Here is a 17,094-nt window from a genome sequence, read left to right on the forward strand (position 1 = left end):
GATGCAGTAATTTTCTTTATTTTCAAAGCTATCCGAAACTTGGTCATGCTACATTAATAAAGAAAAAGTTCCGATATTTTCAGAGATATTAACTGCTAAATTGCTGAACATGAGGTTTCTTTATCCAGAAAGGCAGACATTGCTTCATATTTTTGATGCATGCTAATTTTCCTTTCTTCCCTCGCTGGATAAACTCTGGCTGAGGGCCAGAGTTTCATTTCAGAGTTTCATTGCTTGGTCCAGAGGAGGAAGGAAGAGCGGGGCCAGGCACAGTGCTTGGTCGAGCAAGACATGGTCTCTGTGTTCAAGTCACAGTTAGTGAGGAAAAAACGGAAGCTGATGATTATAATTCATTGTTGGAAATGCAGTTATGGCCTTATGTGAGGGTATCACTTCTATTACCGAAAAGGGTTTTTAAAAATGTCACTAAAGGGATGCCTGGGTGGCTCAGTCGGTTAAGTGTCTGCCTTCAGCTCAAGTCATGATCCTGGATCCAGCACCCTGTTGGGCTCCTTGCTCAGTGGGGAGCCGCTTCTCCCTCTCCCTCCCCTCTCTTGTGTTCTCTCTCTCTCTTTCTCAAATAAATAAATAAAATCTTCTAAAAAAAATAAAAATCTGGGGGCTCCTGGGTGGCTCAGTAGGTTAAAGCCTCTGCCTTCGGCTCAGGTCGTGATCTCAGGGTCCTGGGACCGAGTCCTGCATCGGGCTCTCTGCTCAGCAGGGACCTGCTTCCCCATGCCCCCCCCCCCCCACCCCGGCCTGCCTCTCTGCCTACTTGCGATCTCTGTCTGTCAAATAAATAAATAAAATCTTAAATAAATAAATAAATAAAAATTTTACTGAAAATATGAAGATGACTGAAAATAGCACTGGGAAAAGGGCTTCTGGTCAGACTCTTTACAAATGAATATTTTTGCTTTAGAATTACAATGATTGTTCCAAATTATTTGTTTTATATCAGTTGTGTATCACTATTCCATTCTACCAATAAAAGAGCAGACTTTTAGATATTTTTCCAAGTTACCATTTACAAAGCCATTGTCACCACTGATGTCTTTTTACGCTCCTCTCTCCTTTAGGACATTCTTTTTCTTTTTTTATTAAAGATTTTTTTTTAAAAGATTTTATTTATTTGACACACAGAGAGAAAAATCACAAGTAGGCAGAGAGGCAAGCAGAGAGAGAGGGGGAAGCAGGCTCTCAGCTGAGCAGAGAGCCCGATGTGGGACTTGATTCCAGGACCCCGAGATCATGACCTGAGCCGAAGGCAGAGGCTTAGCCCACTGAGCCACCCAGGTGCCCTTTCTTAATATTTTATAGTTGGATCTCTGAAATATATTCAAACAAATAAAAATGGAGAATAAAGGGGCACCTGGGTGGCTCAGTCGGTTAAGTGTCCAACTGTTGATTTTGGCTCAGGTCATGATCTCAGTAGATCATGATCAAGCCCCACATCCAGCTCCGGCTTAGCATGGAACCCGCTTAAGGATCTTCCTTCTTCCTCTCCCTCTGTCCCTGCTACTGCTCATGCTCTCTCTCACATGCTCTCTAAAATAAATAAATCTTAAAAAAATGGAGAACTATAAATCACTCATTTCTCCGAATCTGATGTTTACCAGTTTCACTGACCCCTGACTGTAAATCTTCGAGCCCATGACTCTAGGGTGTTGCTTAACTGTAGACTCAGTCATCTTATATATTTGTATGAGAACAAAAGACTTTATTTTTTATATATGCATTTACTCTTGGTGATGCATGGTAGTTAAATCATGGGGCAGTTTTAAAATGCATGACAAAAATAGCTAAGAAAGAAATGTCTCTTTGTTCCCTGATGAATAAACTCGGTGACGACGTAAAGATCCAATTTAAAGTTAATTCTAAACTGATTATATTACTCCCCAAGCTTGTGCCTCCTCTTAGTAAGTGAAGTCAGTATTTACCTAATTGCTCCATAATAGAAATTGCAAGATCATCTGGGATTCCTTCCGTGCCTTCATCCATCAGGAATACAGTAGATTCTCCTCTCTAGACCACTCTGTCATCAGTCCACTTCTCCCCCTACAGCCGCTACCTTAGTTCAAATCTGAAATCTGGCTGTGGCTTCCTAATTTATCTTCCCACGTGTGTTCTTTTCTTCCTCTGCCCCATTCTGTAACCTGCAGTCTTTGCTCTTTCTAAGATGCATATCTTATCAGTTCATTTCCCTTTCAGAAGCTGAATTCAACCTACTACATCATGTCAGGCTTTTTCTGAAAATACTCAGACTCCTGTCTTTAGTCTAAGTCTTTGTCTGTCTTTGTCTTTGTCTGACTAAGTCCTGTCTTAGTCAAAGACCTACAGAGCATTCCCTCAGTGAGGTCTGAAGATCCCAACTGACAAGGCATCTGGGTTCTCTTAGATCACAACGAGAAACCACAGATACATCCTGAGTGTATCATTCTGAACACATACGGGTAGATCATCAACTGAGTACTCAGAATGTTAATAATTTGTATTAACTCATTTTATGGAATCAGCAACCATAATTACTCAGGTCAATTACTGGGTGTCTCCTTTACATTCCACACGTGCATGTCCATTAGCTGTTACTTTTTAAACAGCCCTGCAGGGTGTCCGCCCAGGCTGGTTAGCTAGGATATATCAACTTGTAGTTCCAGCCCGGCTCAGCCTACCCCTGCCCTCTGCCCTCCCCCCAAGTTGGGCACGTCACACCTTCGGGTCCGGGCTGCTTCCATGGCTACAGGGGGCCACGGAGGGAATGGTGACATACAGGATAATTAGAATATTGTGGCCAAGATGAGCAGACTGTGTAATTATGTCCTGTACGGGAACAGAGGCTGTCGCCGAGCGCACAGCACCAAATTTACCACCTAACATGTCACGGTTTTGGTTTCAGGCATGTGTTTGGTGACAGCAGGTTCAGAAGTCCTTGACCCTGGGTGCAGGTGCAGGTGCAGGACCCCGGGAAGATTTCTTACACCTCATTTATGTACAATTGTATTCTAATTTCTTACGCTCCGCAGGAAAAAAACAACAAAATGTAGGGTGTTATACAGAGAGCTGTGTGAGCCCATGGTCTGAAGCAGAAACGGTCTCGAAGAGCTTACTTAACCACAGACTTCAATTTTAGGAGGAAATAGGCAAAGAAAACATCTGAGACCTTGTCTGTCACATGCTTAGTTTGTTAAAGAAAACTGGAGAGCGAGCTTATTATTTCTTCAAATGGGAAAGTCCCAAAGTGGGTGGGGGGGGATGCTAAAATGTGTTGTCTGGGTGAGTTCTCAGTGGATGTCTTAAGAATAGGTGACAGAGGGTTGATGGCCGGGGGCTAGGACCCAGCTCGCAGGGCTGAGACAGATTCTTTGTGTTGTGGGTGTGTCTGATGAGGGAGGCACTCTTACCAGCTAATGCAAGGAGGAATTTCTTATTGTCCTGTCCTTTCATTGCTTGGTCCAGAGGAGGAAGGAAGAGCCGTCAGGGGGATGCCACACTGTCACCTGTGCAGAAAAAGGGAGCTGGGAGCTCCCCTTGGCCACTTGCTGCTGTACGGGGTCATCGTAGTCTATCTGGAGGGAAACAGCCCTCCAGTTAGCAGGCTTGGGTGGAGATAGCAGCGGCAGCTAGCTGGAGGGCATGACCCCAGTATCTTCACACCACCCTGGGGAAGTGGCTCGGGGCTTCATCTTGGACCACACCCTTTACCTCTAGTTTTGACTCTTCTCTGTGCTACCAGAGGAGCCCAGCTGCCAGCTCCCTGCCTCATCTCCACCCATCCAGCATGCTTATTAAAACCAAATGCAGCCAACTATCCTAATCCTTTTACATTTGGGGGACAAAGACTTAAACCCATTTAGCCCTCAGTCTGTCCCCTTTAGGCAAGATCCTTTACTCACTTGATGCTTTGACCGTAGGAGGCCACCTAGGACCTGGAAAACTTTTCTCTGAAGGCCCTTGGTCTGAGACCATCAGGGTAACCTCGGTCTGCACCTTCTCCTAATGAGATTTTGGTATATCCTAGCCTCGGCTAACATCGCAGGACTGCATACAGGTCTGTTACCTGGCTTTCCTTTCTAAAATACAAGGTCCTTAAAAAAAACTAGGATTGTTTTGAAGGATCAATTCATTAAACAGAGTGCAGAAAACGGAAGTGAACTTTTGCCTTGTCTCCAGGAGACTATTACCAAGGGGAAAGGAAGTAGAGCCCTACCCACCAGGAGCGAGGCCAACTAATGATAATTTATAGTTCGCGGAGTGGTATTTGTGTTCCTTTCCCTATCATCTCCCTCCTGTCCTTCCCTTTCCTTCTTTTTCATAAGCAAACCAACAAAACCAAACTGTTGGCTAAATTAGTTGATGTTTATGGCATAATCTACACACAACCACAATTACAAAGAAAATTAAATGATTAGTGAGGTAAGTGAGCTAGGATATCCAGATTCTTTTATACTAAGAATCAGGGACTATCTAGCATTTATTGCTAAATTAGAAGGAAATGTTATGGCCCATCTGTGGAAATCAGCTTATTTGTAGATAATGAGGAGGAGCTAATTAGAGCCACCCAGAAACCTTTACTACTAGATGTTTGATCGCCTCGGTCTGTAGGCGGGGGCGGATTAAGGAAATGGGATAGCAAGCTAGGACTGGTGACAAATCCAGAGCACAGTACCCCCACCCAAGAAAACCCAGATATCTGAGAACTAAGGCAGTAGTCACAAACTCCAGAGGCTACAGCTATTAGACATGAGATCTAAGAGAGTAGATGGGCTGGGTCTGTTCTTTGTATGTATATCCATTTTCCATAATAAACATAAAGAAATTGTCTTTGTTTCCTCCCAAGAACGTATTTTTTCCCCCCAGAAATTCTTAAACCTCTCATAGCTCATTTTGCCACTTCTTATAAATACATAGGAAGAGAGAAATACCTCTGCACCACAAAAAAACCCCACAAAAACAAAAAAACAAAAACAAAAAAAAAAAACAAAAGTGAGAGTAGAGTGCTAAATGAAAACCCAATACTCAGCCTCACTGTTGGAGATAATAGGGAATAGTGGGGATTGTGGCAAACTAGAGAACACGTTATCATTTAAGTAGGCATGAGCCATTCTGTCCCAGAAGATTGCTCCAGGAGAGACGATGGTTTTAATCACTGACAGATATTCCAATTTTTCACAAAGGAATGTTGTAAAGGTTTTATTGAGATAGATCCTGCTTTTTAAACATGGGTCAAAATAAGTAAATAAAAATATTATGTAGATAAAACCAAACAACTTTGCAGTCATTAAGGGTTTTTTCCCTTCCGTATAGATAGTGAAGGAGTCAAATTTGAACATCTGGGAATCAGGAGCTGCACAGAATTGGGTCAAATGGGAGCTGTGGATAGAAGGCAGGTAAGCAGGGAGGATTGCAGAAACCAGCGAAGGGCCAGAGACAGAATTCTGACGCCTTTCTTGCCTCAGGAACAGACATTTTCCCTTTTAGCTGTAGCAGAAACCAGTCATGGTTTCCTAGGCAACATTCAGTCTGGCCTGGGCTGGAAATCCACGTGTTTCTGCAGTGCAGCGACATTTCTTGATAGGCAAATTTGGACGCAATTTTGGAGTCTTACAAACCCAAGAAAGGAAGCTGAGATACTCTTGAGTGGCAAGTCCCTGTCCTGGTAAATTTTAACCCTCTATTAAGTACAGAGTTTTTAACGAATTCTATTTCTCTGTCTTTGCAGTTCATTGAAATCAGCTTCTTAAAGCCCAAATCCCTCGTAGCCATCTTTTAGGTATTGTTTTTGTCTTATTTGTGGCACTTACAATGAATATAGATAATTGGATATTTGCAACCCCAATATATCGATATTGTAGTTGATTCAAATGGCTTTTAATATCTCTTCACAATCAGGCAGAGCTCAATGGTCTGTTTTCAGATAGAAGCTCAGGTTTACTCAAAGATGAACTGAAAAATAGCGTGTTTTCTTTGTTAAGGAATAATAATAATAATGCTGTTAGGGCAGTATTAATAACCACACTATTGAGAATTTTAAAAAGCCTTCTAAATAGCTTCCAGCAATTCTCTATTTTGTTGTCAAGAACCTGGGGAAATAGAATTTAAACAAGCAACTGTGCCTTTTAATCCGCATCTGGTGTATCCCTTACTGTTTACCTGTCTTTGTTATTTTCCACCTACTCTAACAAGCTGAACTGAGATCGGAGTGCTTGGTCTAACATACCAGGAGAATGCTAAAGGCACCTTGTGTCCTGATATCAGCAAGGCGTTTAGAAATGCCTGTCATTAGAACCTTATAAATAAGATGGAGAAATATGTCTGTTACATGAGAGCACATTTTAGTGCATTCATAGTTAGTCATCTACATTCAATATTTGACATATCTGTCAACAAACATTGACTTAGCAAATATTTATTGGGTATCTGCTATGGACTAGGCACTGCAGTAGGTTCTATAAGCATAAGAGTGAATATGGCTTTTTTTGCAAAGAGCACTGAGAAGCAAATAGACGTTTTAAAGTAGATACACACAGGAGTGCCCGGGTGACTCAGTCACTTAAGCATCTGACTCTCGGTTTTGGCTCAGGTCATGATCTCATGGGTTGTGATATTGAGCCCAGCGTTAAGTTCCACACTCAGTGTGGAGTCTGCTTAAGTTTCTCTCTCCCTCTTGCTCTGCCCCTCCCCCTGACTTCTGCACTCATGCTCTCAAAATAAATAAATAAAATCTTTAAGAAAATAAAGTAGAGACATATACACAAATTTATATGTAAATGTATAAGTATAAATGTATAATATATTTGAGTGGAGAGTAGAGTTCATTCTAACAGTGGATATTGCGATATAAAAATAATTTTGAAATGTCCCAAAACATGTTGTATCATTATATACAGTGATATATAAAATACATGTTAACTAATAGACTATTTTTTTTCTAATTTTTTAAAAAATTTTATTTAAAAGAGAGAGATCACAAGTAGGCAGAGAGGCAGGCAGAGAGAGAGAGGAGGAAGCAGGCTCCCTGTTGAGCAGAGAGCCCGATGCGGGACTCGATCCCAGGACCCTAAGATCACGACCTGAGCTGAAGGCAGAGGCCCAACCCCCTGAGCCACCCAGGCACCCTGACTGATAGACTATTTTTAGTGAAGTTGTAGGTTTATAGAAAAATTGAGTAGAAAGTAAAAATTCCCATATATATTTCCCCTCCCCCAACCTCCAAAATATCCCCTATTAAATTTTGCATTAGTGTGCTACATTTATTCCAATTGATGAACCAATGTTGATACATCATTTTAGTTTACATTATGGTTCACTCTGCTGTACATTTTATGTTGGACAAAGGTATATTTGTATCCAGCATGTTTCCTGGTTTCATATATCATCATGTATCCCTGTATCATGTATCCACCATGAAAGCATCATACAGAACTGTTTTGCTGCCCTAAAAACCCTGTGTCCTTCACCTACTCATCCTGCCTTCCCCTGGAAACACCTTGGTGACCACTGATTTTTCTATTGTTTCTACAGTTTTTTTCCAGGATGTCATATAGTTGGAATCATACAATATGTAGCCTTTTCTTACTGGCTTCTTTCACTTAGCAATATGTACTTAAAGTTCAAAAACAAAGACAAAATAGAGATTGGTAGAAATCTTAGTGCCAAACTGTCCTCTGAAGTGTCTGTACTATTTTGCATTCCCACCAGCTCTGAAGAGTTCCTGTTGATCCAAATCCTCACCAGTATATGGTGTCCTAATTGTTTTGGATTTTGGCCATCTAATCGATGTGTCATTTTTGTTTTAGTTTGCAATTCCCTAATGATACAGGACATTGAGCATCTTTTTGTGTGCTTATTTGCCATCTATATCTTCTTTGGCAAGGTTCAGATCTTTGACCCACTTTAAAAATTAGGTTGTTTTCTTATTATTGAGTTTTGAGAGTTCTTTGTACCTTTTGTACATAAATTCTTAATCACTCGTGTGTTTCATAAATATTTTCTCCTAGGGGCCACTAACTGTTGGTTTGGGCTGAGGTCATGATCTCAGGGTCATGAGATCCAGCCCCAGGGCAGGTTCCAGGCTCTAAAGGGAGTCTGTTTAAGATCTCTATCCCTCTGCATCTCCCTCCTCCTCTGCCCCTCCCCACATGCATGCTCTCTCTCTCAAATCAATCAGTCAATCAATAAAATCTTTTAAAAATATTTTTTCTCCTAGTCTGTGGCTTGTTTTTTCCTTCTCTTAACAGTGTCTCTTGTAGAGCAAAAGCTTTTAATTTTAATGAAGTCCCATTTATTGATTTTTTCCTTCATGGATTTGCTTTTGATGTTGAATCTAAAAACTTGTTGCCAAACACAAGATCACCTAGATTTTCTCCTATTTTATCTTCTAAGAGTTTTATAGTTTCATACTTTGCATTTAGGTCTATGATCCATTTTGAGTTAATTTTTGTGAAAGGAGTAAGTTCTGTGTTGATTTTTTTTTCTTTTTTGCATGTAGATATACCATTGTTCTAGCAACATTTATTAAATATACTATCCTTACTTTACTAAATTGCCTTTACTCCTCTGTCAAAGCTGAGTTGATTATATTTATGTAGGTCTATTTATGGGCTCTTTATTTTGTGCCATCCATCGATTTTTCTATTTTTTTCACCAATACCACACCTCTACAGCTTTATAGAAAGATTTAAAGTCAGATAGCGTTAGATCTCTGAATTTGTTCTTTTTAAAAAATATTAACTGGGCTACTCTGGGTGTTTTTCCTCTCCATATAAACCTTAGAATCGATTTGTCAATATCAAAAAAAAATAGCTGATGGAGATTTTTATTAGGATAGAGTTGAATCTGCTGATCAAATTGGAAATGAGTATCTTGACAATACTGAGACTTCTTATCCATGGAATACCACTCCGTTTATTTAGGTCTTTGATTTTTTTCATCTGAGTTTTATAGTTTTCATCATATAGATCTTGTACATCTGTTTTTTAAATTTATAATTGGGTTTTTCTTTTCTTCTCGGTGCTAATATAAATGGCATTGTGTTTTAAATTTCAAACCCCACCTGTCCATTGCTTGGATATAGAAAGCATTTACTTTCGTGTATTCACTTGTATCTTGCAGCCGTGCTATCATCACTTGCTATAATCACGGGATTTTTTTTTTTTTTTTTGCTCTTGTTGTTGAGATTCTTTGGGATTTCCTACAGAAAGAGTCATGTTATTTGTAAGCAAAGAAGTTATTTCTTCCTTCCCAGTCCATATACCTTTTATTTCCTTTATAAAAAAATCTTACTGCATTACTTAGGACTTCCAGTACATTATTGACAGGAGTGGTGAGAGGGGACATCCTTGCCTTATTTCTGATCTTAGGGAGAAAACATCGAATTTCCAGTAAGTAGGATGTTAGGTGCAGATATTCTGTAGGTATTTATTTATTTATTTATTTATTTATTTATTTATTTATTTAAATTCCAGTATAATTCACACACAGTATTATATTAGTTTCAGGTGTACAATGTAGTGATTCAACAATTCTATACATTACTCAGTGCTCATCATGGTCAGGGTACTCTTAATCCCTTTCACCTGTTTCCCCCATCCTCCCTTCCAGCCCCACCTTTGGTCAGGTAACCATCTGTTTGTCTTTTATAGTTAAGAGTCTGTTTTTTGATTTGTCTCTTTTTTCTTTGTTCATTTGTTTTGTTTCTTAAATAGCACATATGAGTGAAATCATATGGTATTTGTCTTTCTCTGACTTATTTCATTTCACAAAGTACCCTCTAGATCCATCCACATTGTTGCAAATGGCAATATTTCATTCTTTTTAATGGCCAATATTCCATTATATATATACATATATATGTATATATAAATAATATTTATCACATCTTCTTTACCCATTCATCTATCAAGGGACATTTGGTCTGCATCCATAATCTGGCTCTCGTAAATAATGTTGCAATAAACATAGGGGTGCATGTATCTTTTCAAATTAGTGCTTTTGTATTCTTTGGAAAAATATCAAGTAGTGGAATTACTGAATCGTGTGGCAGTTCCATTTTTAACTTTTTGAGGAACCTCCATACTGTTTTCCAGAGTGGCCGCACCAGTTTGCGTTCCCACCTCTGTGCAGGAAGATTCCTTTTTCTCCACATCCTTACCAACACTTGCTGTTTCTTGTGTTTTTGATTCGTTTTAATTCTGACAAGTGTGAGGTGATATATCATTGTAATTGTGATTTGCATTTCCGTGATGAGGGTGATGTTGAGCATCTTTTTGTATGTTTTGCATATATTCTTTATCAAGTTGAGGAAGTTCACGGTTTACCTCTATTCCTAGTTTGGTAAGTTTGTTTGTTTTATATCATGAATTGGTGTTGGATTTCTTTCAAATGTTTTTCTACATTTATTGATAGGATTATATGATTTCTTTTTATTGGCTGTTGATGTGATGAATTACATTAATTGGCTTTCAAACGTTAAACCGGCCTCACATACCTGGAATAAAACCCATCTTGTATGGTGTGTAATTCATTCTATATATTGTTAAATTTGATTTGTTAATATTCTGTTGAGACATTTTATACCTATGTTTATGAGAGACATCGGTCCGTAGTTTTCGTTCCTTGAATATTTTTGTCTGGTTTTGCTATTAGGGTAACAATGAACTCCTAGAATGAGTTAGGAGGTATTTCCTCAGCTTCTATTTTTGGAAGATGTTGTAGAGAATTGATATCATTTCTTTCTTAAATGTCTAATAAAATTCACCAGTGAACCCATGCAGACCTGGTACTTTCTGTTTTAAAAAATTATTAGTTACTGATTCCATTTCTTTAATAGATATAAGTTACTCAGATTGTCTATTTCTTCTTGGTATGAGTTTTCATACATTGTGGTTTTCAAAGAAATGGTCTCTTTCACCTGAATTATTATATTTGTGCACACAGTTATTCCTAATTTTCCTTTACTATTCTTTTAAAATCCGTGGCATCTGTAGCGATGGCCCAACTTCCTTCATTTCTGATATTAGTCATTTGTGTCTTCTCTCAATTTTTTTGTATATTCGCGTATTTTAATATGTAATCACATATTCTATTACAGGTGAGGGCAGATATGCTTCCCTATGGCCAGTTTTATCCATTTAGTAAACTATCAATTCATGTACTTTGCTTGTTCTTCTATTTTATCTCAGACTTATACTAAATGTTAACCTTTTGTTCCGTCATACATGCTGTAAATGTTTCTATCCTAGTTTATTATTTTCCTTTTTAAAAAAGATTTAAGTAATTAATTTATTTGAGAGAGAGAGAGGAGCACGAGCACGATGAGGGGCAGAGGGAGAAGCAGACTCCCCAGTGAGGAGGAACCCTGATGCAGGGCTCAGTTGGGTGCTTAACTGATTGAGCCACCCAGGCAACCCCCAGTTTGTTATTTCCCATTTAATTTTGTGTTCATATTTTTTCATACATAAGCTTTACATAAAGTCTTTTTTTTTTTGACTATTTCTTCCTTTGTTATTCTGCTAAACAATACCTCACATTTGCTGATTATGTACTATGTGTCAGGCATTTTATAAATTGACTTACATGTCTTATTTAAGTTCAACTTCAAATAGTCCTTGTGGTAAGTACAATTATCACCATTTTATGGATGAGAAAACTGAGGCACAAAGAGGTGAGCATCTTGTTTCAGGTGAGCAGAGTCGGGATTTGAAGACAGGTACTCTAATGCCAGAAACTTAGTCCCTGCCCTCTACTGAGTCCTAGTAAAGTGCTCCCACTTGAAGATGGTATGGTTTACCGATATTTTTTTATGGTTTGCATATTTTTAAAAAAGGACACTTATAAATACTCTATTTCAAAAGTGGCAAGGTTTTCAAATTTCATAATAGAAATAGAGCAGTATGTCATAGCCCTCACAAATTTGAAAGAATTTATTTTATTTTTTAAAAATATTTATTTATTTATTTGAGAGAGAGAGAGAGAGAGAGAGAGAGGAAATGTCAGGAGAAGAGCAGAGGGAGAGAGCCTCAAGCACAGGGTCGGCCGTGCAGCTCGATCTCACAACCCTGAGATCACAACCCCGAACCGAAACCAGGAGTATGGCATTTAACCGACTGAACCATCCCAGTGCCCTTGAAAGAATTTATTTATTTGGAATCAGAATTGATACATTTCCTAGTTTGACGGATCTTGTGGAAAACCAGTCTATTAGAATATTGGAAGGTATGGGAAGAATTGTTATGGAGAGGAAGGAAGCTAAGCAATTTTTTTAAAGGCAATTATTACCTATAGGACAAAAGCAAATGGCAAGAAAATTTAATAATAATCATTGTGCACTCAATATTAAGTTATGAATGCTATTTGCATGGGTGTAATAACGTGAAAAATAAATATTTAACTACACACACATATAATCAAATGGAAGGTGAAGAAATGGAGAGTAGAAGACGTGGAACAGATGACTCTGGTGGACTCAGGAAGGATCTTCTTAGATCTTCCTGACTTGCCCTGTGTCTGATACTGAACAGGACGGGGCTGCTCTGAGCAATCTTGTGTCCGACTCTCACTGCAGCACATTACTTAACAGGAACTACACCTTCTAGAGTATAATGCCCACCCCTCCTCTATCTACCATCATGTAGTTTTTTGGGATTTGCTACCTCTCAACGAATTTAGACAGACAATCAGAAGAGGAAGAAAGGACGGTAGAGGGAAAGGGAACAGCTTACAGCCATCATTTATTAGACAGAATTGAAATGTAAACATAATGAATATATGTTTCTCATGACCCTCATTTTCTCCCTGGAGACAGCTCCAACTTTTAAAAATATTCCTAAAGGCTAACCTCCACAAGACTCAAGCAGGTTTCTTTTTCTCTCATACAAGAACACATTTCTTCATTTAATGAGTTAAATATATAATGCTAATAAATAATTCACAGTACTCAAAATGAAAACAGTAAGTTTAAATGGAATTGCAAAACAGAATAAATGGCCAGTGTTATTTCTGAAGAGAACAATTTCATTCACCATCTCCTTTTGCCACATCGCACCTCTCCCTGCCTCATTAAACCCCGGCCATATATTGCTGATTTCCCTTCGAAGGAACGTCTATTCTTTAAATAGCGTATGGAACTCCTACCAGTGTGACCTTCCTTCTTGGCAGGTCGTCTGAGAATATTAACTAGAGTACTTTATTCCATGGTTCCCAGAAGAGCAGGAGAACGTAAGATTCAGAGAACCTTCATTGTCAAAACAGTCTGAGCAGTCTGCCAAAAATGACCGACTCCTTTTGCTCTGAAGAAGTTTCTCTTGTGTTCACCATCAATAGATATCAAAGGGACATTTATGGGTCTGAGCTTGTTCTCATGCTTGTAACGAGACCCACCTCGGAGATGAGGCAGGCGGTGGGAAACAGATCTGTTTCAAGGGCATAGGAGAAAGTCACCTGAAGGCTGCTGGCCGCCAAGAGCAAGCAGTCAATACTGCAGGGAGGTCTTAAGGCAGCATGGCCAAATGTCACCCGGCCGCCCCACCAAACACAGCAAAAGCAGCTCAATATCCCAGCGCATGATGCTCATTCAATGACAGGTAGGCAGGACATTGGAATTCCGATGGTTAGTAAGTTCAAGAGCAACCCAAGGCCCCAGACCCAGAGAAACTGAGCGATGAAATGGGTTAAAAGCAACAAGTCAGGAAAACAAGTGCAGTTATCACAATTAGGTCCTCAATGGGAGACAATGAAATAAACCAGTGAAATGCGATCAGGAAACAAGATTAGAATCTTGGAGACTATCTGGTTGCCTCCTGCGATTTACAGGACTAGAGCAGTGTGCTGCTCCTCAGACCAAAACTGGTGTCGGGGTGACAATACAAGCTAACTTCCCAGAGAAACGATGTAGGCAAGTCAGGACTAAGTGTGCCGAAGTGTCTTTGTTTCTAAAAGAGACGATGGGAAATGCTTGTAGTTTATACAAGTCATTCACAATTTTTAATCTTTTTGTTTTGGAGTTGGGCCAGTGTTCCAAATCTTTCCTTCTAGCTATCATGGGAATCTGGGTGTGTGAAGGCAGTAATCTGAATTATAGAGGCAATCAAGGGGTGGGGACAAAGTGACCAACCAAATGGTGAGTGGAGTGGAGGAGGGTGGAAGAAGGACACGCAAGGGACAGCTGGGTGGCTTAGTCTTTAAGTGTCTGCCTTCTGCTCAGGTTGTGATCCCTAGGGGGTCCTGGGATGGAGCCCTGCTTCTGGCTCCCTGCTCGGGGGGAAGCCTGCTTCTACTTCCCCCACCCACTCCCCCTGCTTGTATTCCCTCTCTCGCTGTGTGTCTCTCTCTGTCAAATAAATAAATAAAATCTTAAGGAAAAAAAAAAAAAAAAGAATGACACGAAAATTCATGAAGTGTTTCATATTGGGGGGAAAAAAAAGAATCACCTCCAGGGAAGTATTGCAGAGAATGGTTCCCTGGTGTTAAAAGATAAACTGAGGTATATCCAAAATTTTAAGAGTTTATTTGAGCAAAAAATCTGCCCTAGGGGGCTGTGCCAAATCAGAAACAGGGGATCCCCACCAACCGGAGTTCCCAGAGAGACTTACCTTATAGAGAAAAAGTAAAGGCAAAGCAAGGATGTCATTGATTGGCTCTTGCTTAAAGCCTACTGGGCTGCTTGCGATTGTCTATCCTTAGGTTTCCATTTTGTAATCTGGGCTTAGATTTTGGTTTGATCACAGAGGTTGCCATGGCATTAGAGCTATTTCAACCTAATGGCCTCCTAGTTTGGCTAATTTCACAGGGGTTTCTGGATTGGCTTGGACAACTGAATGGACAGTGATGTCAGTACAGCATGGGGATATTCTGTTGCCTGGATACAACACCTGACTCCACTTTTTACTTCCTGTGCCAGTTTGAGTCAATTACTTAGCATCTCTGAGCCTTTATCTGTAAAAGCGAGATTTCTACTGACAGAGATGTTGTCAGGACTCAGAAAGAGTCTATACCACTGACCTGGCACCTATATTGAGTGTGTCTAATTGCAAAGCCCAGAACTTGAAGTACTCTCAGGGTGCTGGGGGAGACCTACAAAAACAACGAACACACACGGAAGGGGGAGAAGCACTGAAATAACAGGGTGCGGGAAGTGTCCAAGGAGCCCAGAATCACGCACTCTCTTGGAGATGTGGGGAAAGAGGGATGGGCATTTGAACTAGGGTTGAGTGAATATGGTTTCACCAAAATGCATTTCCCCATGACCTTGGACACAATCTCTGTGAGCCTCAGTTTCTCCAGTTCAGGATAATGATAGTACCCATCTCCAGGAGCGGTTGTAAGGACTGAGTGAAATAATGCATGAAAAATGCTCAGCACAGGACCTGGTCACAGCAAGTACTCCTTCAATGTTAGCTATTTGTATTAACATTACTATAGAGACCCTGGGAGTCTGTGAGCTCTGATGGCCTCAATGTCCTATCAAGGTTATAGCTAGTTAGTAGTAGAACCTAGACTAGGATCCATAAAAGTAGAGCTCTGGACTCATCTAATTCTAATTCTTCTACAGGAGATTCTAAAGAGAGTATTGGAGCCTTTGGCATAAGGTGGGGACTCCAGTAACTTTTCCCAAAGGGAAGTTTTGATGTGAACATTTAATATTTCAATGAGTTCGTAGCTAAAAGCATTACCCACTTTGACAGGTATTCGCTCTGCCGTATTTATAGATTCCCTTTTGCTTACTGGACATCTTCAGGTTTTATTCCAGGCTACATATTTCTCTTATTTCAGCCTCCAAACACCCTGCTCTCTGCAACCTAATTCATATGGCCTTTCATACCAAAGGGAAACGAAAGCAGGAAGAATAGGTCTTCTTATAGTCGACATCCATTTACCGTCCATGGTGGTTTAGAAGCTATTTGCGGCACAATGGAAAGAGGCAAAGATGATAAAGTATAGCCTGCATCTTGGAGATAGTTAACCAGTTGGTTTAAGTGAAGCAAATCGATAGGCAAGGAGAAAACAGTAGTTCTAGAACAAGGTATAGATGCTCTGCAGTGATTTGGGGGTTGAGTGGAGGTAGTCACACAGAGGAGACAACGTAAATTGATGTTCTGTTGGTCAGGAGCTAATGAGGAGGTATGGAAAAGGAACAATCATCCCTTCAGCAAGTGCCAGGTGCTCCAAATAGCATCTGGAAGGTTCTGAGTCAGCTGTGGGAAATGACAATTGATTTGGCCTGGCAAACAGAAGGGCAGGTAAGGGTTCTCATTAGAATCACCTGGAACTATGAACAAACAAAGTAGAAAACCACTTGCACCCCGAGAAATCCTGAGGTTGCCCTGAGGCTGGGAGGGGTTGCCCTGAGGCTGGGAGCCCAGGCATCCGGCTTTGGGAGAGCTCCCTGTGATTCTAACGTGTACCCAGGGCTGAATACAGTGGCCTTAGGGCAAAGATTAGATGCTGCATATTTCCAAGTCTTTTGTGTAGAGAGCTGCAGGCCTGGGGTGAATATTTCTTCTTCTGGGTTGTAATGAAAATGTGGCTTCCTCCACTTTGCCTGGAATAAGAGTAAAGTGAATGCCTTGGACTGTGAGCAATGCTAATTTGTGGGAGGAAGCTGGAGCTGAGGATTTGGGGGAAGCGACCCTCTGAGATCTGGTAGATTGCTGAATGGTAATGCTGGGGTGTGGAATCCGGGAGGAACCTGGGGATTTTAAGCAAAAACTCCGTGTCTCTGAAGATGGGTTTATTGAAATATATGGAATCATGAAGCTGTCAGGAGAGTAAGAGGGGAAACAAATCTGAAAACAGGCAGCACAGGGCTGTGAGGCCAGCTAGGTTCTTTGGATAAAAGTGGCTTAAAATCAGCCTCAGCTTCCTCATTTGTAAATGGGCATATTCTTAGTAGCCCCTGTCCCTGTTTGCTGTGAGGATAAAATGGGAGAAAAGGCATAAAGCACAAAGCACCATGCCTATCACACAGACAGGAATAAGCATTAGTTAATATACTACTGTCGTTTCAAAAAGATAAAGGTTCTGTGAGTCTGTGTCCCAGACTCAGGATTTGTGTGGTTGCAGGTAAGGAAGGTTTCCCTCGGAAATTGGTATAGACTT

This window comes from Lontra canadensis, unplaced genomic scaffold (genome assembly GCF_010015895.1).
Source record: "Lontra canadensis isolate GAN:19392208 unplaced genomic scaffold, GSC_riverotter_1.0 scaffold59, whole genome shotgun sequence".
Lineage (NCBI taxonomy): Eukaryota > Metazoa > Chordata > Mammalia > Carnivora > Mustelidae > Lontra > Lontra canadensis.